Raw genomic sequence first — 21036 nt, forward strand, 5'->3', positions numbered from 1 at the left:
CTATTTGCTAAGCATGAAGAAATAGGAAAAATTTCCTGTCATGATTGAGGTCAATGTCAAGAAGCAAAGACAGACAAAAATTTATTGGGAGTTTTAAGTGCTTTTGTATGATATGTTAAATGATGCTACAAAATCAAAGAGGAATATAAATGATAGCCCCTTTGAGATAATTACACATGCTCTGAAACTCAGAATATGTAGGAATAGCCTAAATGGAAGAATGTTAGTAATGTAATGTCAGCAGGAAATGATCTTATAAGATTACTATTACAGGGGGATTTTCATGATAGCCAATTAGAAGATGCATAAAAGAAAAAGACACTATCAGGGTACTGACAAACAACAGCAAAAGAAATTGAGAATTTAAAATAATACAGTGTCAGTAACAATAGAGAATGAGAAATTTTATGAGAAATTTTGGAAATAAAGTGAACGTAATTTGACATATGAGTGTTAAAATGTTACGAAACAGAAAAATTGGGAAGAGTCTTTAGTTTATGCCATGTACAGAAAAGTGTCACCTTAAGGTATTCTATGGCAAATGGTAGGTTAGTTAGCAAGTGCGGGGAAGGAGACAGTTGTCTTGATGTTGAACATGTTGACTCTTTAATACCTGTGATCATTAAAAGGCTGTCTCCAAATGACGCTTTAATACCTGTGATCATTAAAAGGCTGTCTCCAAATCTCAGAAACTGATTTAGATTTGAAATACACATTTATGGACTCTCAGTGTAAGAGGGTTGTTAACTCTGTAATTGTGGATGATTTCATCAAGAGAGGGTCCTAAAGTGATCACAGAAGTGTCCCTGGAAAATTTCAACAGATAAGGAATTAATGTAAGAAAGTGATATTAAGACGGGAACAGGGATTAAAGAAGCTATACACCATAGTTTAAAATGCCCCAGGGAATCACTAACCATAAAGGAAGCTTGCCAAAACACTAGCTGTTAGATAACACCTTTATCCTTTTAAAATTTACCTCCAATTACACAACCTCATTCCAGCAAATGGTGGGTTCAATCAATTCATTTTTTTCTTGTGTGTGTGTGTGTGTGTGTGTGTGTGTGTTTTAAATGATGCAATACATTTTATCTGGATTTGGTCTTGAAAGTCCCTAATATATTTGGAAAGTTATTCCACAAAAGATTACTGGTGGAGTTTTTTTATTTGCTTGCCTTTGTTTTCTGATTTGTAATATGGATTCTTAAGTTTTATGTTTCTTGAATTCACCTTTTACATGAACATGTATCACAAAGAGAAATAAGAAAGTTAAGAAAACAATATTTTAGAATAAATTATTTATAAAGGAAATGTAGCATGTAAGGGGTTCTTTTATAACATAAACACAAATTCAACATAGAAGTGGTATTTTTGTGACTATTTTACTCATAGACAGTGTTGGATAGTTCAGTTCCCCAAGATAGAATATCTATATTCTAGAAGTTATGCTATTCTTTTCTTGACATATAATTAGCCTGTAATTAAATGTACATATCCTAATTGTTCAGTTCAATGAGTTTTGCTAAACCCATGCATCTGAAACTAATAGCTCAATCAAAATAGCAACACCACCAAGACCCTAGAAAGTACTCTTATGTCATTGTCACAATCACTTTAATCATAGGTTAGTTTTTTCCTGTATCTGGATTTAGATAAATCAAATCACTCTGTAATCCTTTGTGTTTGGCTTTATCTGCCTACATAGTGCTTTGAGATTCTCCTTATTGTTTTACTGTTTAGCAGTTTGTTTGTTTTTTTATCTTCAGAGTATATTATATGGTGTGGCTATACCATAGGTTGATTATTCTTTATTCTGTTGTTGGGTATTTGACTTGTTTCTAATATTTGGCTATTCTGAATAAAGCTACTATGGACTTTATTTTATAATATTTTGTATGGATACATTTTCATCCCCTTTGGGTGAAAAACAAAAGTTGAATTACTGAGTTATACGGTAAATGTATATTCAATTTTGTAAGAAACTTGCAGGCAGTTCTTCAGAGTACTTGACAAGTTTACATTTCCACTAGCAAGGTATGAGTGTTACTTGAATTCTCACCAAGATTGGTGTTGTCAGAAATCTTTATTTGTCATTCTACTGGGTTTGAAGTGGATTGCACTGTGGTTTTTAATATGCATCTCCCCAGTGACTAACAAAGCTGAACATATTTTCATAGGCTTAGTGACCATTTATATTCTCTGTAAAGTCCAAGTTTTTGGACTATTATGGAGACACTTAAACTTTTTTATTATTAATTAATGGAAACATTTTAATTATATAAGTTCTTTGCCTAATATACATAATTAAATATTTTTCCATCATGTGTCCTTTGTCTACTCATTTCCCTAATGTCATCTTTTGATGATCAAAACATATTTTAATTTTAATAACTTCCAATGTATTACTTCTTTTGATTTTTGTGTCCTCAGACTTAATCTAAAATTAACCTAAAACTAAGAAGATATTTGCTTGTGTTTCTTCTAGTTCTATGGTTTTGAGTTTTACTTTTAGATCAGTAATCTACCTCAAGCTAATTTTGAGAGACAGACTGTAACAGTCATTTTTACCTACATGAATATATTTTTGTTCCAGCATCATTTGCTAAACAATATTTTCTCCATTGAATTTTCCTAACATCTTATGAAAAAGTTTACTGTCTACATATAGGTTTATTTCTGAACTCTATTCTGTTAAACTGTATTTGCTTACCAATATACCAATATCACAATGTCTCATTACTATAACTTTATAGTAAGCCTTGAATTCAAGTATTGCAATTTATAATTATACTATTTATATGTTTATATATATATTCAAATAATTCATAATACTTTTGGCATGATTGTGTCTACTCCAGATTATTTTTGCCTTCATATGAATTTTCAAACCATGGTCTCTACTACCTTAAAGGGACTTGCTGAAATTTTAATATGGTTTATAGTTGAATCTCATTGGATCTCATTGAATCTCATTGGAAAAGACTCTGATGCTTGGAGGGATTGAGGGTAGGAGGAAAAGGGGACGACAGAGGATGAGATAACTGGATGGCATCACCGACTCGATGGACGTGAGTCTGAGTGAACTCTGGGAGTTGGTGATGGACAGGGAGGCCTGGCTTGCTGCGATTCATGGGGTCATAAAGAGTCGGACACGACTGAGTGATTGAACTGAACTGAACTGAACTGATAGTTGAATCTATGGATCAATTTGGAAAGAGTAGACATATCAATAATATAGAGTTTTACAATCTATGAATATGGCTTATTTATGCTTTTACTTATGTCTTTAGTTTATCTTTACAATGTTTTATAGGAGTCAGTATAGAGATCTTCATTTTCATGCATTGGAGAAGGAAATGGCAGTCCACTCCAGTATTCTTGCCTAGAGAATCCCAGGGATGGGGGAGCCTGGTGGGCTGCCGTCTATGGGGTCGCACAGAGTCAGATACGACTGAAGCAACTTAGCAGCAGCATAGAGATCTTACTCATCTTACATGAGAGTCATTCTTATTCATCGGATATTTCTTCATGCTACTATTAAAGTGAATTTTAAAATCAATTTCCAAAGCTAGAATATATAGAAAAATAAATATTCCTTATGTCATCTTTGTGTCCTTTCTAATGATTAATTTCTAATTCTTGCCTAATTGCAAATAGAACAAATAGCTTTGCATTGTACTCTATGAAAAAAAATATTTAAAACTTCATCCTTAAGTTATGGAAAGATTTTTTCATATATGTATTTTATTAGAATGAGAGTTACTTTCTATTTTAAGATTGCCTTATTAAAGTTTATATTATAAAGAGATACTGTTTCTTTAACTATTGAGATTATAAATGGTCATTTCTTTAAATGTTTAAATGAGGGTTATTATTTTGATTTTCAGTGCATTTTAGGAATAATACCACTTGGTAATGATATATCCACTTTATATATTACCCAATCCAATTTGTTTCATAGTTTGTTAAGGATTTTAACATTTATATTTGAGGCTTATCAGTGTGGTATCAGGGCTATGTTGCCTTCTTAACATAAGTTGGGAAGTAATGAATTTATTTTTGAAGTCAATAACCAAAGTAATGATGCTTAATCAAATTGTAAACTCTTGTGAAAAGTATCTCTATGAAAGCTTCTGGAATTATAATCCACAATTCTTTACAACTCCTCCAATAACCTGGCATAAATCTATTTCAAGACCCAAGGTTGAAATTAAATGCTTCCATGTCAGCAAATCTTCAGCTATACAGGTTGCATCTTTACATTGGGCTTTTTGAATATTTTGGCCTCAATGGTGAAAATCTTATTAAGCATGATAGGATATTCTGAATCTTAAAACTCACTTGGAATTGCAGATCTGTCAGTGCTTTAGAGAGGCAGACACTGTGGAACACAAGCTCTGAAGTCAGTAAATGCAGACCATCTTAGCAACAGACACAGCCATCATGAGTTCATTTGAAAGGAGACCCCCCAAATCCCTCTCATCAAGAGATGAGAGAGAAATGACAGCTCTCTTCAACAAGAATAAGCTTATTTCAAGGAGTTGTTCAAAGATTTATCTAGAATGTGGACATTTTTTATCACCTACATTCCAGAGATACCATAGCATTAGAGAAAACATTTAAATTGCTCTTTGAGCCTGATACTGTGAGTTAATTACTTAAAATAATAATGGGAATACATTTGAGGCTTTTAAACAGGAAAAATGTATTCAGGAGCATGGTCTTCTCTGTTCTATTTCTTTTGAAAATGAACTGTATTAGCAATGACAGATGAAGCAGGCCTGCAGGAGATGTGGCCTAGGTGTGGTGACAGGCTGGTATTCACAATGGACGGATCGTTGTGCCTCAGGCAGCTGTTTTATATACTCCACATTTTGAAAGCTAGTAATACAGCATTGTTTCTTACATATTTTCTGGATATTATAAGATAAATGTGTTTGTATGTGCTCAGTTGTTCAGTCATGTCCAACTCTGTGACCCCACGGACTGTACTGAACCAGAAGTCTGCAGTGCAGTGGCTCTTTTTATAAACAGAATGCCAATATTTCAAATAAGGAAAATTTTCAGTGAGGATTGACTCATTTCAACTAGCAGGGAGAAGTGTATGTGGTTCTCCTCCCTTGATTCCATAATACCATAGACATGACTGATTTACTAGAAACAAATGTAATAAATTAGTCTCTTGCTAATAGAACTCAGTTACGTCTCACAAAGTAGAATCTTGGGTTCAATCTACATTAGTACACTTTAGTATACATGAACCACAATAATCAAAAGTGCATCAGCTAGAATGTTGAGGTTATATATTTCCCAATTAATAATCTGTTGTTAACTCATATTAAGGAACATGTTTGCTATCAAGAAGTATCTTGTATCCCCTCCTTAGCAGGTGGATTCTTGAGCCACCCATTCCAAGAATAGCTATCCTGGGCTTCCCAGAAGATCTCCTGGAGAAGGGAATGCAACCCACTCCAGTACTCTTGCCAGGAAAAGCCCATGGACAGAGGCGCCTGGCAGGCTATAGTCCAAGGGGTCACAAAGAGTCAGACAGGGCTGAGTGACTGAACACGCACACAAAGATATACAGGGTAATATGCATGTGATATGAATCAGAGTGAAAGGGAAAAGTGGCAGTGAAAGTCGCTCAGTCTTCTCCGACTATTTGCGACCCCAGGGACTATACAGTCCATAGAATTCTCCAGGCCAGTATAGTGGAGTGAGTAGCTGTTCCCCTCTCAAGGGAATCTTCCCAATCCAGGGATTGAACCAAGGTCTCCTGCATTGCAGGCAGATTCTTTACCAGCTGAGCTACCAGGGAAGGGGTTTCAAAAAGCCCAAAATGGTTTAGTTCTTAAAATTGATATTACCATTATTTGGGTCAAATTATATAGTAGATTGCAATTATTTTATGTTTTATTTTCAAATTTACAGTAAACTAAGTCAATTCTTTAAGAAGGTAAACATTTACAAATAAAATAGTAAAAATAGAAAAACACATTTCTCCAAAGAGGAAATGCAGATGGTCAATAAGAAGAAGAAAACATACTCAACATCACTAATCATCAGAAAAACTCCAATCAGGGAGTTTGGGATCAACATATATACACCACAATATTTCAAATGGATAACCAACAAGGACTTACTATATGAACTAAGCTCAATGTTATGTGGCAGCGTGGATGGGAGAGGAGTTTGTGGGAGAATGGATACATGAATATGTATGACTAAGCCACTTTGCTATTCACGTGAAACTATCACAACATCGTTAATTGACAAAACAAAAAGTTTAAAAAAGGTTAATGTATAGACAGGGTAAGTATAGATTTTTTCAGTTTTGCAGTTGCATAAGAAGCCATTCTTGGAGAAGGGCATGGCAACCTACTCCAGTATTCCTGCCTGGGGAATCCCATGGACAAAGAAGCCTGTCAGGCTACAGTCCATAGGGTCACAAAGAGCTGGATATGACTGAAGCGACTTAGGCACGCAGGCAAGAAGGTCTTCTACACCTTTACAGAATAACAAAACAGAAGTAATGGTATCCCTAACACCTGGTCAGAATTTAATTTCCACTTTGCATTTATTTGAGGCAAAATTAACTTTATCACCCTGCGAGACTGCACTCATTTTTCAGAGATTTCCATCTCCCGTTATTCCACTCACAGCTTTCAGGAAACTCTGCTCAACATTTTTGTTATTCAGTCATGTCACTCCTCTCATGTTCAAAGGCTTTTGAAATCCCCTTGCTTAACAAAGATCCCTATGACTTAAAGCACAAAAGAAAGAAAACTAATCTCTCTGCCGCTAATTTATTTTTCGCCCTGGCACATTTCTACCAAAGAGTAAAGCCATTCCTGGATGTGCTTATGGTGATTTCTTATCAGTTCTTATATACATATTAATTGAATAAATAACAAAATTAACGTTGAAAATGTATACATAAAGCCTTCATAAAAAATAAGAAGAAAAATGGTACTCAAAACCGCAATGAAATATACATTTACTCATGTCCTAATGGCTCTCATTAAAAAGAAACTAAATTACACGTGTCGGTGAGGGTATCAAGAAAAGAAACTTAGTATAAATTTGTACATCCACTGTAGAAAGCAATATGAAGTTTCATCAAAAAATTAAAAATAGAAATGCAGTGAGATCCAGTAATCCCATCCCTGTGTATCAGTCTGAAGAGAACAAAAATACCGTGCCCACTGATGAATAAATGGATAAAAAAGATGTGTCATCTATGTATATATGTTTGTGTGTGTGTATAAAAGAATGCTTCTTAGTCATAGAAAAAGAATAAAATCTTGTAATTTGCAACAGCATGGACAGACCTAGAGAGTATTATGTTCAGGGAAATAAGTCAAACTAAGAAAGACAAATATTATATATATTCACTTATATGTGGAATCTTAAAAGCAAAGAAATGAACAAATATAATAAAACAGAAACAGACTCAAAGAGAATAAACTAGTGGTTGCCAGAGGGGAGAACGTGATAGAGGAAGGAAATCAGTAAAAGGGATTAAAAGGTACAAACTGATAAAGTAAATAAGTCACAGGGATATAATGTACAGCACAGGGAATATAGTCAATGTTTTATAATAACTTTGTATGGTGTATTATCTATTAAAGTTTGAGATAGTATGTTGTACACCTGAAACTAATATATACTGTAAAATCAACTATAGTTTTTTAAAAAATGCATACTTTCTGACAAGGGGATCCAGAAAATTGAATCAGGGAAACTACGACTGCTAAAAAGAGTGGGAGAATCTCAAAATGGAAACAAAACAGAAATGCAGTCTCAAACTCTGTTCCCCTTTTGGACTGATTCTTGAATCATGTGTACATGGAACAGACCCAAAGCAGCTCAGGAAGAGCATGAAATGTGAACTTAAGTCAGAGCTGCTGTTCAAGCAACCGATTATGCAATTCGAGTGCAGCAAAGATAATTGCCAGCTAAAACAAAGAGATAAGAAAACTTATCAGAGAAAAAATTTGAAACAAATAAGAAAACTCATCAGAGAAAATTACAGTTTCCAAAAGTTATTATTCATAATGTTCAGCATATAATCTGAAGTCATTGGTTATGCACAGAACCAAAATAAAATAAACGTATTTCCAGGAGAAAAAACACACAAGGATAAACTAGATATATAGAGATTAAATCTATACTAGATTATAGTATATTACTAGATTTATATATTTTATATAAAGTTATAAAATATTCATTAGACATGGACCATGGAAAGTTAAGGTTGTATACTGTAGTACCTAAGCAATTACTAAAAATAATGCAAAAAAGTATAGGAATAGAGCCAATAGGAAAAATAAAGTTGAATTCTAAAAAAATTGAAATATTCCAAAAATTAATCATAAGGAAGAGAAAAGCAAAATGCAGAGGGAATATAGAAAACAATAAAAATGTAGATAACACAAAATTTAAAGTAAATATTATAATAAATATTAATGAATTAAATATTCCAACTGCAAATCACACATCTGACAGAGATTATATGAAGAATATAAAAGAGCTCATACAACTCAAAAATATAATCAACTCACTAAGAAACAAACAAAAGTGGCAAAACTTCTGAATCAAAAACCACTCGACACAATAAATTACATAATGATAAATAAGCACACAAAAATATGCAAATATCTGTAGTCTTCAGGGAAATGTAAGCACAAAAAGACCAGGGAAATAAACACACAAAAATATGCTTTTAGGATTAAATTTAAAACATTTACAATATTAAGCATGGGTAAGAATGTGAAACAACTGGAATTTTCATGCATTGTTGGTTAAAATATAAAATTTTATAATCACTTGGGAGTATAGTATTACATACTAAGATGTGTATATAAATATATATACATGCATCAAATACATTGCATATTATATAAATTAAATATATAAACACACACACCATATGACAAAGAAATAATACTCCTAACCATATACCCAACTATCTGTATCCAACTGTATTGAATCAAACTAAGAGAACATAGATCATGATCGTCTGGGGCTAGAAGTTGGGAGAGAAGTAGATGGTAAAGGGGCACCGAGTATGTAACCATTTCAGATAAGAGAAAATTTATCTATCTTCTTTGTGGGGTGAATCATATGACTATACATTTAACAAAATTCAGTTGCACATATCATGAAAACTGTTGCTTAATACATTTGAAAACAACTATGAGAAAAGTATTATTTGGGGGATATGTAAAATAGGAAAGAAAAATAAGAGAACAGTGTATGTACTAGTACTGTTTAAAAAGATATTTAAATCTAATATTTTACTGAAACCAAGAATATAGTTTCATCTTTCCCTCTCCCACTCTGCCCTCCCTCCCTCTCCTCCTTCCCTTCCTTTTCCTTGTTCTTTTTCCTCTTTATTTCTTCTCCATTCCCTTCTCCTTTATCATTTTCATTTTTTTTTTTGCTTATTGTTTCCTCATGTCTAAATTAGAGCTTTGCATATATAGTACCATATAAAGTGAAATATTACATTCAACCATTATAAATGTCATCCATATCTTCATAATGGTGCACATAATGAAGTCACAAACAGAATTTTAATCAATGCTGATTTTTACATGTATAATTGCCTTGCTTTGGGTCTATTTTTCCTACTTTGTCTTATTCACTGCAAAATTTCTAGCATCCTTAAGTGCCTGGCACATAAACGTCATTAGAAAAGTAGTTCTTTGAAGTTGAACTCTGTTTCTTTGCTTAGAATAGGTAGATAGCTGGGAATAGAACACCATCAGTTGTAACATGTTGCACCCCCAACTTTAAAAGTCCACTTGTGCTTACTGATAAGAGAATATGTCTGAAAAAGAAATCTGAGAGTGCCTGGATGAAGCAATTTTAAATAGGGTCCAGAGAGAAAACCTCTCAGAGAAAGGGTTATATTTATGGGCAGACACTGATGATCCATACACACACACACACACACACACACACACACACAGCATTTCCATTTACATTATCTTAGATGCTTTCTTTGTGTCATCATTACAGATGAATGAGGAAACAGCATTCATAAGGTGCATATTCAACTACATAAAAAAAGAACAAAATTTTATTAATATTGTACTTGAATGAATAGACTCATCTGATACTTTCAACAGCTGGATAACAGGTCACAAATGTTAATATCAACCAAATACAAGTTTTGAACAAGCAAAGATATTTTTATGAAGCTAAGAATGTAAATCTTATCCCTGGCAACATACTTTCAGCTTCTGGCAGACCATCAGGAGTGTCCAAATTATGGCTAAGATCTTGGAGGAGGACACAAAGCTATGTTCTTTTAAATTTACTTTAAAATTTTATTGTGCCTCCTGATATTTGGTATAAACTTTGATTCATAACCTTTCAATATCAACTAGAATGGCACAAGATCAAAAACAGCACCAGAGCTATTGCCAGTGAAGGAGAGAGAGAGACTGCTATTCCACTCAGCAACCATTCATGTAACTTTAGTGACCATGAATCAGGAAGTTTAAATCCACTCCAAACCTTGTTATTATATAACATATTTGGCAAGAAAACACATGTATTTTTTATGCTTTCTGGATATTTTAAGAAATTTTGGAAGGTTATTTCATCTAACCTTTGTTTTTATTTTAATTACATATTTTGAACACTAAGCTTTCCGTGAGTGAAAGTTGCTCAGTATTGCCCACTCTTTTCGACCCCAAGGACTATACAGTCCATGGAATTCTCCAGACCAGAATCCTGGAGTGGGTAGCCTTTCCCTTCTACAGGGAATTTTCCTAATCCAGGGATCAAACCCAGGTCTCCTGCCTTGCAGGTGGATTCCTTACCAACTGAGCCAAAAGGGAAGGCCAAATGCAAAGCCACAGTACAAACTCAACCAATATTTTTTGGAAAAAAAAAGTGTAAAATATTTGAAGTAGCCTATAATCAATTGGTTTATAATTGTTACTATGTTTAAAGCACTGCAGTATAAAAACACTAAATTCTTCCTTAAGAAAGTTCAGCCTGAACTTACTTTCTTTTCCTTTTCATCTGCCTATGTATGTAATAGTTAAATCATGAGTATTATAAATTACAGTTCAGATTATTTGGAAAGATTGTCTGAGCTTAACAGATTTATAAAACAAATAAGCAAAAGGCATATTCCCTGTATAATTTAGATATATCATATTTCACATATCCTACTGAAAAATTTTGCAAAATGAAACTTTTATTTTCCAATTTGAAAACAAACCAGTGAGTTCTTTGACATTGCATCAAATCTTCATCAGTTTAAAATGGAAAAAGTCAATATTTAATCCTCTAAATTTCAAAGTAAATTTTCACTCTGTTTAATCATGGGTGGAATATACTCCATGATAATTTTGTTCTAGTCCATCCAAACTCATTCAGAAGCCTAAGAGAAATTACTGGAAGGAAGTAATTTGAACTGTAAATATTTTTTAACCCAAAATCAATATTGAGACATTTTAACTTTTAAGTGAGAGTCAGATCATTCAGGTTAAGAATGTGAATGTCATGAAGCAGTATCACTGATGAATATTATTATTTGCCCTAAAACTGTGTGAAGAAAATAATGAACAGAATTTAAGAAACTCAGGTACTAATCTTAGTTTCAATTGTACTGTGAACTTGAGAAAAAAAATAACATGCTTACAACAGTTATTATTTCCATAAAATTTTCAGGATTTTATTTGTTGAAAAATATATCTGTATTAATTTTTTAAAATATTCATGAGGTTCTATCAATCTTAATCTTTTCTAAAAGTGTCATTTAGCTTCAAGTACATGAGACCAAGTTTTGTCACACAGTCATTATATAAAGGCCTATATGTGAGAAACAAAATCTTTCACAGGTAGCAAATTGAATAAGATTTTCAAAAAGAAAATGTTATTATTCACTGAGGCTTTATTATTGCTGCCATAAGCACCACCATAATAATTCTCATTTATTGCTATAAGACAAGTATTGTTAGCCCTACTTTATAATTCTCAGAGATTAAGTAATTTGCAAAAGATCAAATATTAATAAATTAGGTGAACTCAACTCATCCTTTTTTTTTTTTACTCTGAATTTCACTGTCTCCCAATTAAATTACCTAAAGTCAGCCACTTAAAATATGGAAAGCACTGAGTCTTTCACTTGAACATATTTGCCAAATGATAGCAACTATAGTAACAAAAGCAATTAAGATGCACTGAGTATGCTTTATATTCCAGGAATTATAATTTTTTAAAAAAAGACTTTTAAAAATTATTTTATGTAATCATTATAAAAAATCCATAATATAGGTGCTATTTTATAAATGAAAAATGGATTCATTGGATGTACCTGGTCACCATTACAGTCCATAAATGATAGAGCACAAATCAGAGCACAGTTTACCTTGTTTCAAGAGCCCCCACAGGAATACACCACTGCTAAATAACAATGTCTGTGTTTTGCCTTTTGCTTAAAAACATGCCTAAGACATGAGCCTTTCTGAGCCTTAAGAGTCTAACTTCAATGACTCCTGAACACATATATTCATGAAAATGACAACAAAATCAAGTTAATTTCTATTAATTCCTGAAGACTGAAAAAGGAAAAAAATAAGCTAACATGCTATTCAATTAAGAAAACTCAACCTTCTGGATTAACTCCAACGAACAGAGACAACCAATGAACGTCTTCTTTGAAAAGACAGCCACAACTGGATTAATCCTATAGGAACTTGTACTGTTTTATCACTATTATACAGCTAGATGGTCAAGTTAATTAAAGAATTGATTTTCTTTTTTAACATTTTATTCAATTTGCTACCTGAAAAAGATTTTGTTTCTTATATGTAGGCCTTTATATAATGACTGTGTGACAAAACTTGGTCTCATGTACTTGAAGCTAAATGACACTTTTAGAAAAAATTAAGATTGATAGAACCTCATGAATATTTTAAAAAATTAATACAGATATATTTTTCAACAAATAAAATCCTAAAAATTTTATGGAAATAATAACTGTTGTAGGCATGTTATTTTTTTCTCAAGTTCACAGTGCAATTGAAACTAGGATGAGTACTTGAGTTTCCTAAATTCTGTTCATTATTTTCTTCACACAATTTTAGGGCCAGTGATACTGCTTCATGACATTCACATTCTTAACCTGAATGATCTGACTCTCACTTAAAAGTTAAAATGTCTCAATATTGATTTTGGGTTAGGAATAAAATTCCTTTATTTTTCCTCCTGTTTTTCAATTTAATCCCTTTCAAACTGAATCAGAGAGAGAAGGAGAAAGGAAAAATGAATACGGAAATGTTAAGGCAATAAAATCACCCTGGACTATAGCCCATGCTCCATATGTAGCTTAGATTAATTATTCCTTAGCTCCCAATGACCATGGTGGAAATTTAAAAGAGTGTGAATTTAGATTCTCTGTTTCCCTAAGAAACTATAAGGACAGAGTTTCGTTTATTGTCACATTGGAAAGTGTTCTTTATAATCTGAAGAACTATTTTCAAAAAATGGCAATGATTATCTCATAGATATTTATAAAATTTTCATAAGCAATTCACTAAATTAAGCTATATTTTATCTTTGTAATTTATAGTCCAATATGAATGTAAACACAGTAGAAAAATAACATGGCTTAACTTTTCAAGATCAATTGAAAATTTAAGCTAAATATTTTGGATATATACTTCTCAATTCACAATGGTATTAATGTATATTGTTCATTAAAAATTGAGAAAATGGCTAATATCTACTGAATTTTCACTATGTATATAACTCGCTGTTAAAAATTTTACATTTTCTTAACTTTCATCGTAATTGTTGTTCAGTCAATCAGTCCTGTCCAACTCTTTACAACCCCAAGGACTGCAGCAAGCCAGGCTTCCTTGTCCTTTACCATCACCCGGAGCTTATTCAGACTCATTCCACTGAGTCAGTGATGTGATCCAAATATCTCGTCCTCTGTCATCCCCTTCTCCTCCTTCCTTCAATCTTTCCCAGCATCAGGATCTTTTCTAATGAGTTGACTTTTCCATCAGGTGGCGAAAGTATTCAGGACTGATTTCATTTAGGATTGACTGGTTTGAATTCCTTACAGTCCAAGGGACTCTCAAGAGTCTTCTCCAACACCACAGTTCAAAAGCATCAATCTTTTGGTGCTCAGTCTTCTTATGGTCCAACTCCCACACCCATACATGGCCACTGGAAAAACCATTACTTTGACTATATGGACCTTTGTCAGCAAAGTAATGTCTTTGCTTTTTAATATGCTGTCTAGGTTGGTCATAGCTTTTCTTCCAAGGAGCAAGTGTCTTTTAATTTCATGGCTGAAGTTTATATCTGCAGTGATTTTGGAGCCCAAGAAAATAAAGCCTGTTCTGTTTCCACTATTTCCCCATGTATTTGCCATGAAGTGATGGGATCAGTTTCCATGATCTTAGTTTCTTGAATGTTGAGTTTAAAACCAGGTTTTTCACTCTCCTCTTTTACCTTCATGAAGAGGTTCTTTAGTTCCTCTTCACTTTCTGCCATAAGAGTGATGTTATCTGCATATCTGAGGTTATTTACATTTCTCCCAGAAATCTTGATTCCAGCTTATGTTTCATCCAGCCCCAGCATTTTGTATGATGTACTCTGCATATTAAGTTAAATAAGCCAGGTGACAATATTCTAACTGATGCTTCTTAATCTGCATACAGTTTTCTCAAAATCAGTCATATATCGTCTCTTGAAGAACTGTCCACAGTTGTGATTCACACAGTCAAAGGCTTTAGCGTAGTCAATGAAGCAGAAGTAGATGTTTTCCTGGAATTCGCTTGCTTTTTCAATTATCCAGCAAATGTTGGCAATTTGATCTCCAGTTCCTCTGCCTTTTCTAACTCCAGCTTGAACATGTGGAAATTTTCAGTTCACCTGCTGTGGAAGTCTAGCCTGGAGAATTTTGAGCATTACTTTGCTAGTGTGTGAGATGAGTGCATTTGTGCAGTAGTTGGAACATTCTTTGGCACTGCCTTTCTTTGGGATTGGAATGAAAACAGACCTTTTCCAGTCCCGTGGCCACTGCTGAGTTTTCCAAATTTGCTGGTATGTTGAGTATAGCACTTTCACAGCATCTTCTCAGGATTTGAAATAGCTCAGCTGGAATTCTATCACCTCCACTAGCTTTGTTCGTAGTGATGCTTCCAAAGGCCCATTTGACTTTGCAGTCCAGGATATCCGACTCTAGGTGAGTGATCACACCATCGTGGTTATCTGGGTCATAAAGATCTCTTTTGTCTAGATCTTCTGTGTGTGCTTTTCATTCTTCTTAATATCTTCTGCTTCTGTTAGGTCCCTAATATCTCTGTCCTTTATTGTGCCCATCTTTGCATGAAACATTCCCTTAATATCTCTAAATTCCTTTAAGAGATCTCTAGTCTTTCCCATTGTATTGTTTCCTTCATTTCTTTGATTTGATCACTTAGGATAGCTTTCTTATCCTTCTTTGCTATTCTTCAGAATTCTGCATTTCAGATGGGTATGTCTTTCCTTTTCTCCTTTGCCTCTCACTTCTCTTCTTTCATCAGCTATTTGTAAGGCCTCCCATTTATCCTTTTTGCATTTCTTTTTTTTTCGGGATGGTTTTGGTCACCACCACCACCACCTATACAGTGTTAGGGACCGCTGTCCATAGTTCTTCAGGCAGTCTGTCTATGAGCTCTACTCTCTTGAATCTATTTGTCACTTCCACTGTATAATCATAGGGGATTTGATTTAGGTCATACCTGAATGGTCTAGTGGTTTTATCTACTTTCCTCAATTTATGTCTGAATTTTGCAATAGGGAGTTCATGATCTAATTCAAGGCTGAATATTGTCACCCTGCTTATTTAACTTATACACAGAGTACATCATGAGAAATGCTGGGCTGGATGAAGTACAAGCTGGAATCAAGATTGCCAAGAGAAATATCAATAACCTCAGATAAGCAGATGACGCCACCATTTTGGCAGAAAGCAAAGAAGAAAAAGAAAGCCTCTTAATGAAAGAGGAGAGCGAAAAGTTGGCTTAAAGCTCAACATTCAGAAAACTAAGATCATGGCATCTGGTCCCATCACTTCATGGCAAATAGATGGGGAAACAGTGGAAACAATGACAGACTTTATTTTGAGGGGCTCCAAAATCACTGCAGATGGTGACTGCAGCCATGAAATTAAAAAACACTTACTCTTTGGAAGGAAAGTTATGACCAACCTAAACAGCACATTAAAAAGCAAAGACATTACTATGCCAACAAAAGTTCGTCTAGTCAAGGCTATGGTTTTTCCAGTGGTCACGTATGGGTGTGATAAAGAAAGCTGAGAGCAGAAGTGATGCTTTTGAACTGTGGTTGGAGAAGACTCTTCAGAGTCCCTTGGACTGCAAGGAGATCCATCCAGTCCATCCTAAAGATCAGTTCTGGGTGTTCATTGGAAGGACTGATGTTGAAGCTGAAACTCCAATACTTTGACCAACTGATGTGAATAGCTGACTCATTGGAGAAGACCCTGATGTTGGGAAAGATTGAGAGCAGGAGAAGGGGATGACAGAGGATGAGATGGTTGTATGGCATCACCTAATCGATGGACATGAGTTTGGGTAGACTCTGGGAGTTGGTGATGGACAGGGAGGTCTGGTGTGCTGTGGTTCATGTGGTCACAAAGAGTCGGACACAACTGAGAACTGAACTGAACTGAACTGCACTGAAAATGTTACCATTTTAACATATATTCAATATTTAATAAGACTATTGAGATGTTTTACCTTTTTTATATTAAATTTCCCCAAAAGTGCATATTTTGCACTTACACAACATTTGAACTTGGACTAGCCATGTTTCAAGTGTATAGTTGTGAAATGTGACTACTTTATTGGACAATGCAGATATGAGATAGATATAAGATGAGAAACCAAGGCATATAGACTTAAGAAATGTATCCAAGAGCACACAATTAGAAACAGAGACTGACCTTAGGTCTAGACCAACTGTCTAACCATAAAGCCTAAGAAGATTAACCACTACATGTAACATAATGCTTTTCAAACAAGATGATGAATAAAAATCCTTTTGTGCTAAGGATCTGAGTTTAAGTAAGTGACTGTGTGGCACTGCTGCACTGGTGCTGGAGTGGCAGCTGCATGACACTGGAGCAGCTGTGATGAGATACCCCAAGTCCAAGGTCAGGAGCTGCAGCTATGCTTTGCTGGCACGGTGGTGAGGAGATACCCTATGCCCAAGGGCAAAGGAGAAGCCTCAGCAAGATGGTAGGATGGGCGAATTCATATTTAGAATCAAATCCCATTCCTAGCAGAGATGCTCAGAGGGCTCAAACAAACCTTGTGCATACCAGGACCCAGGGACCTCACAGAGACCGAGACAGAACTCTGAGCATTTCCTGTGGAGGTACAGGTCAGCAGTGGACTGCTGCAGGGACAGGGGCTCTGGGTGCAGCAGACTTGGGTATGGCATAAGTCTTCTTGGAGGAAGTCACCATCAACCCCAGCATAGAGCTGCCAGAACTTACACAGGACTGGGAAATAGACTCTTGGAGGGCACAACAGAAGCTTGTGTGCACCAGGACCCAGGAGAAAGGAGCAGTGACCCCAGAAGAGACTGAATCAGACTTGCCCAGGAGTGTCCACATCTCCAGCAGAGGCGTGGGACAGTGGTGGCTTGCTGCAGGGTTAGGGGCACTGAGTGTAGCAGTACATGCATGTGACCTTTTGAAGGAGGTCGCCATTATCTTCATTACCTCCACCATAGTTTGGCCCCAGGTAAATAGCAGGGAGGGAACACAGCTTCACCCATTAACAGAAAATTGGATTAAAGATTTACTGAGCATGGCCCTGCCCATCAGAACAAGACCCAGTTTCCCCCTCAGTCAGTCTCTCCCATCAGGAAGCTTCCATAAAGCCTCTCTTATCTTTCTCCATAAGAGGACAGATAGACTGAAAACCACAGTCACAGAAAACTAACCAATCTGATCACATGGACCAGAGTCTTGTCTAACTCAGTGAACCTACAAGCCATGCCATGTAGGGCCACCCAAGACAGATGGATCATGGTGGAAAATTCTGACAGAATGTGGTCCACTGGAGAAGGGAATGGCAAACCACTTCAGTATTCCAGCCTTGAGAACCCCATGAACAGTATGAAAATGCAGAAAGATAGGACACTGAAAGATGAACTCCCCAAGTCGGTAGGTGCCCAATATGCTACTGGAGATCAGTGGAGAAATAACTCCAGAAAGAATGAAGGGATGGAGCCAAAGCAAAAACAACACCCAGCTGTGAATGTGACTGGTGATAGAGGCAAAGTCCGATGCTGTAAACAGCAGTATTACATAGAACCTGGAACGTTCGGTCCATGAATCAAGGCAAATTGGAAATGGTCAACAGGAGATAGCAAGAGTGAATATTGATGTTTTAGGAATCAGCAAACTAAAGGGGACGGGAATGTGTGAATTTAACTCAGATAACCATTATATCTACTGCTGTGAGCAAGAATCCCTTAGAAGACATGGAGTAGCCATCAAGAGTCAACAAGAGTCAACAAGAGTCCAAAATGCAGTACTTGGATGCAATCTAAAAACAACAGAATGATCTATGTTCATTTCTAAGGCAAACCAAATATCATGGTAATCCAGGTCTATGCCCCGACCAGTAACATTGAAGAAGCTGAAGTTGAACAGTTCTATGAAGACCTACAAGACCTTCTAGAACTAACAGCCAAAAAAGATGTCCTTTTCATCCTAGGGGACTGGAATGCAAAAGTAGGAAGTCAAGAAACACTTGGAGTAACAGGCAAATTTGGCCTTGGAGTACAGAATGAAGCAGGACAAAGGCTAACAAGAGTTTTGTCAAGAGAACACACTGGTTATAGCAAACACCCTCTTGCAACAACACAAGAGAAGACTCTACACATGGATGTCACCAGATGGTCAATACTGAAATCAGATTGATTATATTTACAGCGAAAGATGGAGACGCTCTACACAGTCAGCTAAAACAAGACTGGGAGCTGACTGTGGCTCAGATCATGAACTCCTTATTGCCAAATTCAGACTTAAATTGAAGAAAGTAGGAAAAAGCCACTGGACGTATGACCTAAATTAAATCCCTTCCAATTAAACAGTGGAAGTGAGAAATAGATTCAAGGGATTAGATCTGATAGACAGAGTGCCTGATGAACTATGGACAGAGGTTCATGACACTGTACAGGAGACAGGGATCAAGACCATCCTCAAGAAAAAGAAATGCAAAAAAGCAAATGGCTGTCTGAGGAGTCCTCGGAACTCCTTATGGAACTGGACATGGAACAACAGACTGGTTCCAAATAGGGAAAGGAGTACATCAAGGCTGTATATCATCATCCTGCTTATTTAACTTATATGCAGAGTACATCATGAGAAATGCTGGGCTGGATGAAGCACAAGCTGGAATCAAGATTGCCAGGAGAAATATCAATAACCTCAGATATGGAGATGACATCACCCTTATGGCAGAAAGTGAAGAAGAACTAAAGAGCTTCTTGGTGAAAGTGAACGAGGAGGGTGAAAAATTTGGCTTAAAGCTCAACATTCAGAAAACTAAGATCATGGCATCTGGTCCCATCACTTCATGGCAAATAGATGGGGAAACAGTGGAAACAGTGACAGACTTTATTTTGGGGGGCTCCAAAATCACTGCAGATGGTGACTGCAGCTATGAAATTAAAAGATGCTAACTCCTTGGAAGAAAAGTTATGACCACCCTAGACACCATATTAAAAGCAGAGTTATTACTTTGTCCACAAAGGTCCATCTAGTCAAGGCTATGGTTTTCCCAGTAGTCATGTATAGATGTGAGAGTTGGACTATAAAGAAAGCTGAGCATCAAAGAATTAATGCTGTTGAACTGTATTGTTGGAGAAGACTCTGAGAGTCCCTTGGACTGCAAGGAGATCTAACCAGTCCATCATAAAGGAGATCAGTCCTGAGTGTTCATTGGAAGGACTGATGTTGAAGCTGAAACTCCAATCCTTTGGTCACCTGATGCAAAGAACTGACTCGTTTGAAAAGACCCTGATGCTGAGAAAGATTGAGGGCAGGAGGAGAAGGGGATGACAGAGGATGAGATGGTTGGATGGCATCACTGACTCAATGGACATGAGTTTGAGTAACTCAGCTAGTTGGTAATGGACAGGGAGGCCTGCAGTCCTTGTGATTGCAGAGTCAGACATGACTGAGAGACTGAACTGAACTGAACTGAATTATATGTCAGGCGTTTTGCTAATTGTTGAGGATACAAAAATGGTTTCAGGTAATTTACAGAGTCTAAAATGAGAGACAAGGAATAAAAAGTGTCAAAATAATTTGATAAATGCTATGGTAGAGATAGGCAAGGGAGGAGATGCTAAAGACCATAACAATATTTGACTCAAGCAGAATGATAAACTTAAATCAGTTCCAGTTCAGCCAGTTCAATAAAGGATAAGTTAAAATTATCAACGCGAAAAATACAAAGGCCACTTAGGCAGAGGAAAAGAATAAGTCAATGAGGCATGTCAGAATGCATACCCTACTGAGTATAATCTGTATTACTAAATCAGAAAAAGGAGTAGCAAGAGGTAAAATGACCAGTGAGTAAAGGTCAAGTAATAAATTTGGACATTAGAGTTCTGCTGAAAATATTTTAACAGGGAAATTATGTGGTTTGTCTTGTATTTCAGTTAGAATATTCCAGCTACATTGGGAGGGAGACCATCAATCTAGGAAATAAAATATAAAAATTAGGGCAACATAATTAGGATGAAAAGGAAATGACAGATTAGAGAAAATCTATATTGGGTAAATGTTTATTTTATAATTGTTTTTACTGTAGCAAATTTTTTCCTCAAGTTTTTTTTTTTCTTTTTTTTCCTCATAAAATTTAGTAAGTATCGGCAGCTTACAAAGGGCAGCTCTAAGAGAATGTTTTCTCTCTCATATTCATTACTGGCTTTGTCTTACTCATGTGATCTGTTTATCATAATAAATGG

This window comes from Ovis aries, chromosome 4, assembly GCF_016772045.2.
Source record: "Ovis aries strain OAR_USU_Benz2616 breed Rambouillet chromosome 4, ARS-UI_Ramb_v3.0, whole genome shotgun sequence".
NCBI lineage: Eukaryota > Metazoa > Chordata > Mammalia > Artiodactyla > Bovidae > Ovis > Ovis aries.